Source organism: Siphateles boraxobius, unplaced genomic scaffold, assembly GCF_051911475.1.
Source record: "Siphateles boraxobius isolate OS27281-9 unplaced genomic scaffold, OSU_SipBor_1 68, whole genome shotgun sequence".
Taxonomy (NCBI): Eukaryota; Metazoa; Chordata; class Actinopteri; order Cypriniformes; family Leuciscidae; genus Siphateles; species Siphateles boraxobius.
In genome coordinates, this window is record NW_027509195.1 from 13,457,550 (window position 1) to 13,463,267 (window position 5,718).

Below are 5,718 nucleotides of genomic sequence, written 5' to 3' on the forward strand. Positions count from 1 at the left end.
GTACGAAAATCCATGGATTCGTTCTTTTCACAACAACAATAATAGACTAAACAAAAACGTGATTTCTATTTTCAAATCACTGCGATGCATAAGTCTCATTGTGCAAAACTGCAAGAAAGGAATTGCACAATCACATCTAGCCATGTTCTTTTCATGCAGTGTCAGACAGTGTCAGCTGTAGTTTGTTTTGCACCTTATGAATCACCCTTTCTGCCACCCCAAACCCCACAATCACACACAGCGATGAATGGGTGAGACTACAGAAGTTCTAGTTTACACAAAATTGGGCTTTTCAAATAGCCAAACAATACTTTGTTTATTTTATGATATCACAGACTGATCTCATGAAATGGCGTATGTATGACACGCCAATTCGTATTTCCATTTTTGGCGTGCTATCAACACGCATAATCGCTTTTCAGCGTGTTTATCAACGCCTTTGACTTAACGTTATATTACTGTATTATGTATATATAGATATATGACCTACAACCCCGTCCCTAAACCTACCCGTCACTGGGGTTAATACCATTTATGAGTGTTCTCCTACCATCCTAGGAAAAAAAAGATCGCTCCACAGATGTAGATATAGATTTTGCTTCGTTTCGCTCGGACATTTAACGGCGTACACATACACGCGGAATCACTCGGACATTTAATGGCGTACATACACGCAAAAGATTTCGGCGTGGACATTCACGCGGATAGCTCAAAATGCGTATAGATAACACGCCACTTGACTTGAAAGTGGCGTGTATGTTTACGCAAAGTCATGATGTCATGTTGCAGATCAATATAGAAGGTCGTGGCAACAACATGTGTTCTTGCCTTTCTTTGAATTGGCCAAGCTAAGCTAGCCATTTTCAGTCATTGTAAAAATGCAGGAAAGGATGTTGATATGGTAGCTAATAGCTATGTTTAAGTCTTTAATACTCAAAGTGATCATTATACTGATAATGTTGCTTTTTTATGGAGATGGGGTGTGAGAGAGGCACTGGTGTCTGTGACTGAATATGGAAGTTTAGTTTTTAATTGGTAAAATAATGAGTTTGATATGTTTAATTGTTTGTAAATGCATTTTGTTTATATTTTCTATTTTTTAACCCTTAAATTGCTTTGAACAAAAGGCTTTTTAAAGTCAAAAGTCTCTCTCTCTCTCTCTATGTGCGCGTGCTTCGGGTGTGTGTGGCTGTAGCCTACGCAGTAGCATGGCAACCCAGACCTATCAAGATGTTAGGTCTGGGCACTCACAATCCGAGGGGCGGCATAAACAGTTGTCTTTCAAATTCCCTCTGCACAGCGCTACAACCAACCAGAGCAACGGACGGCTGTGGCTGAGTGAGTCCCATGCGTTTTTCCATCAGCGGAGCTAGTTGATATATTAAACGTTTTTGCCGTATCCGGTGGTCAAAACTCCGAACACATCTTCCTTTTTTAAAGAATTACTTAAGTGACGTTCTCTTAACCCCAAGTCATCCAGAGTTGCGGCCAAAGCCGATTCGAAAGACCGCTGTTCGCCAGCAGCATCTTCTTTGTTTTCAAGTAGCAGATCACCTATGAAAACCGGAACAGTCACAACTCTGCCGTCATTATGTTAAGCCCGCCCACCAACTCTATACACGATGTGATTGGCCTGACCAGAGTTTGGTTTTTCCAGCTCGAATGTTATTATTGGCTAGACCAAACTTTGCTGCAAAATATTTTTTGCTGCCGCTAGGGTGCGTCTAGATTTCTAGGCTACCTTTTCCCGCTATTTTTTAGCGACTTATCAGACCCCTTTAGCGACATTTTTTTAAAAAAGCGACTAGCGACAAATCTAGCGACTTTTTAGACAAACCTCAGTAACCTCCAGATGTTGCCAGTACTGTCCTGCGAGCGCGAGGTTTTGCTTTCTCCCTGCAGTCCCTCTCTCTAACGGCGTCTACCTTGATCAGTGAATGGCTGAGATGAGCAGCAGCACATTCATGTGTTGAGCGCGCGCCAGTTTTTTTTCCCCCACGGAATTGTCACTTATCTCCTTCTCTTTTGTTTTCATTTTTAAAGAGTTTTGTTTGACCATTTTAATTTCCTTTCTTTTCTTGTGCTTATTTTGTAATACTATCACAGAGCTTTCACCCAGTTCCCGAACTCTCTCAATTCAGATAATTGTACACATAAAAAAATTTAGTCATTCTCTATATCATAGCTACTTGTTCTATTGTCTGACAAAAATAAAATCGGTATTGAGAACAGCTTTATTGGACACTTGGCTATATTATATTATATTATATTATATTATATTGTATTATATTACTTAAGGTACAGCGCGGTGACGTCATTAATATGCTAATTAGCGTATGACGTCATTTAGCGACTTTTAGGGAAGGCGTAAGCTACTTTCTTTTGGAAATAGTTGGCAACAGTGGCTGTACGCATAGATAACATCGCGCGAGTCCCGATTTTCGCCTTTTCTTTCGCCTTTAAAATCGCTTAAATGTGCAAATTGGCAAGAAAAAACACGTCCAAATGATAGACTTTCACTCTACGGTGGTTAAACTTAGCAGTTAATCCTCAAATCTCATGTGTGCGTGTGCCGAACTGTTGGGCATGGTCCGTAGGCCTATAAGGATCAACTGTGATCAGTTGCACCCCTAATAATTCATGAACACTCATCATGATTGCTATCTTACCAGAGATGGAGAAAAATCCTACTCCAGTAAGTAAACGTGTCCCTGTCCCCCAAAATGTTGGTACTCAAAACCGCATCCTTCCACGGTTTCTGGTCCACCTGCAACATTTTTTTAAGCACACTTGCGCACAAGTTATGTGCACCCCTGCTTATATGTGCAAAACAGGCCTTTTCAGCCAACTTTTCAGGAATGTGCACACTTTCTCTGAACATTTGTCTCATTTGGAAGTTAAGTTAGAAGCATGTATGCTAATTTTCCAGTGATTTATGTGTGGTTTGAAGTCTTGCTTGGCTGTTTGTGTGTGTGATATTGCAGGGCCTTGTATTTGACTGGTGTTGTTTACAGTGCTGTCCCTGACGAGTGGATTCTGAGAAGCTGCCTCATATAAACATAAATAACCTGCCTTGCTTCTGCCACCGGCGCAAAACAAGCAGCTTCAATCAGCACCATCAGTAATCTGAACAGATCAGGTACCTGTACCTGTAGGTTTACCTAAAGCAGTGTGTCTTTGTCTTCTGTAAGGACTTCATATGTTTGGCCCTCTGTAGAAGTGAATGAAACAAAGTGAGATCAACATTTTCTAGAGGTGAAGAGTTTCATTCCCTATTTATTTAAATTTTACTCTGTCGTTATCAGCGCATCTTTATTCATGTGCAATGACTTTTCTTGCATCTGTCGTACTTTCCTTACAGTCAAGCGCTTGGAAGACATCACAGGGAGCTGTAATTAGTGTTTCTCTGTTATCCCGTATGTCTCAGACAGATAGCCATGACCCGAAGGTGCTGCGGCGCTGGCACAAATGCGACCGTGAAACTGCACGCTATTTTTAGGTGGTGCAGATGCTTCACACAATGGGGGCCAGAACACTTATTATACTCCACAAAGACTTTGTCTCTCCTACATTCACTAAAATTACTTGACGTGGTTCTTTTGTCTGCCTTCCAAACCTATAACAGAGGATGGCTTACAGACAGCATGAGACAATAAGACGTCAATATTATCATTCTTGGCAGGAGAAATACAGTAATGGATAATTCTAAGTGGACATGCAGGATCACAGATTATAATTGTGATGTTTTTTATTTCACAAGCACTCAGGATTAATAATAGGATAATCTTTCATAATATGTCGTCTCCCAAGTCGTCTCCCAAGTCGTTTCAGATTCAATTTAGCAGTACATCCAACCGGCCTCACAACCGCAGACCACGTGTAACCACACCAGCCCAGGACCTCCACATCCAGCATCTTCACCTCCAAGATCGTCTGAGACCAGCCACCCGGACAGCTGCTGCGCCAATCGGTTAGCATAACCAAAGAATTTCTGCACAAACTGTTAGAAACCGTCTCAGGGAAGCTCATTGGCATGCTCGTCGTCCTCATCGGGGTCTGGATGGATTATCTCGGCAAAGGAGAAATGCTAACTAACACAGTTTTAGACAGATTTGTGAACAATATTTGAGAGGAATAGGCCTTTTGTAAATGTGCACATAGAAAAAGCTTCAGATCTCATGAAAAATGGGGGCAAAAACAAAAGTTTTGCGTTTATAATTTTGTTCAGTATATATATCTATATCTATATACATATATATATATATATATATATATATATGTATATATATATATATATATATATATTAGTATTTTTTATTCAAAGTATATACTTTACATCTAGGAAGAATCAGACTTTGCACGTCACATGTCATAGCAATCGAGAAATTTTGTAATTCTAAATAAATATGAACTTTGAATATGAGTTTCTTCACAGAAGTGAAGAATGAATTTGTGCCACAATACTGTTGAGTTTGACTGGATGCGCAATCTTTGACGTCAACAACAAAACTTTTAACACGGTAAAACTATGAGTTTATTTTGCTATTCTATCTATGCATGCATATGATCAGCTGCATTTTAAACATTTGCCTTAGTTTTTTTCCCCCCTGCTGTCCTCAATCCAATCAACCAACCTGCAACAGAGATTTGGATTAAGACCCACCGGTTGAGAAACACTGTTCTACAGTACATTTATTAATAAATTACTATTCAGTCCTTCTAGAAGAGATATCAGCGTGGCAACATCTGACCCTGATTTCCAGTGGTCCTTGACAGGCTTGTAACCAAACATACCCTGTGAGTTATGCTTGTATAACAGAATGGGAGGCAATCCATCCAACAGAGGTCAGGATTCACAGTGTTTGCCAAGGCGAACTAACTGCTTGCTGCCATTGGCTTCTGATTACAGCAGGCGAAGGTCAAGCGAGGAGATGGTCAAACGCGGATGAGATGAATGGCTCAAGCATCAGAGACAATGACACAGACCGTTCAGAACACACTTCTATATTTTTATCAACTTAAAATACAATGTACAAATCACTTTAATGGATAGTGGGCCAAATATAAATTGGGTGAATAAATATGGCAACTGTTTGAGGTGCATCTTGTCATTTTTTAAATGTAATGTGCAGAGATAACTAGAAGTGACTCTATGAAAACATGTCAGTGTTTCTCATTTGATTGGTTGCAAACATAGACCTCTTTGGTAATTGTACCATGGTCTTTGTCAATTCTTGGACAATTGATTTTAGGGTGTTATTCAAGATTGTATTTATTAAAGTAGCATTGGTATTATCTTCTGATAACATTACAGTAGGATGGTACTGTTTTTTTTTTTGTAAGAGCAGTGCTGTTTTTAGCCGCAGGGGGGAGACAGAGATGCATTCTGATCATGATCAGTCATCAAACCACCAACTAACTCTTTATCCTTGTAAAAGTCTTTTTTTAATCTTTGAATCGAAACGCACCTTCAAAGAGATAATATTCAAATGTCTTTCCAAATAATTATATTTTAATATAATTTATATCTATCTATCTATCTATCTATCTATCTATCTATCTATCTATCTATCTATCTATCTATCTATCTATCTATCTATCTATCTATCTATCTATCTATCTATCTATATATATATTTTATTATTATATAATATTTTGCAAACTAGGATATTTTTCCTCAAAATGTAAATACTTGCTCCAAATTATTTATTTTAATAT

The 5,718-nt window shown here is 38.9% G+C and overlaps 1 long non-coding RNA gene across 1 annotated transcript; it reads left to right on the forward strand.

The window, feature by feature from the left end:
- Positions 1 to 202: 202 nt before the first annotated feature.
- On the forward strand, positions 203 to 5,077 carry LOC143722713 (uncharacterized). The gene is made up of 3 exons (XR_013196979.1): positions 203 to 251; positions 4,644 to 4,797; positions 4,910 to 5,077. It is a non-coding gene; the product is annotated as an uncharacterized LOC143722713 (long non-coding RNA).
- Positions 5,078 to 5,718: the final 641 nt, after the last annotated feature.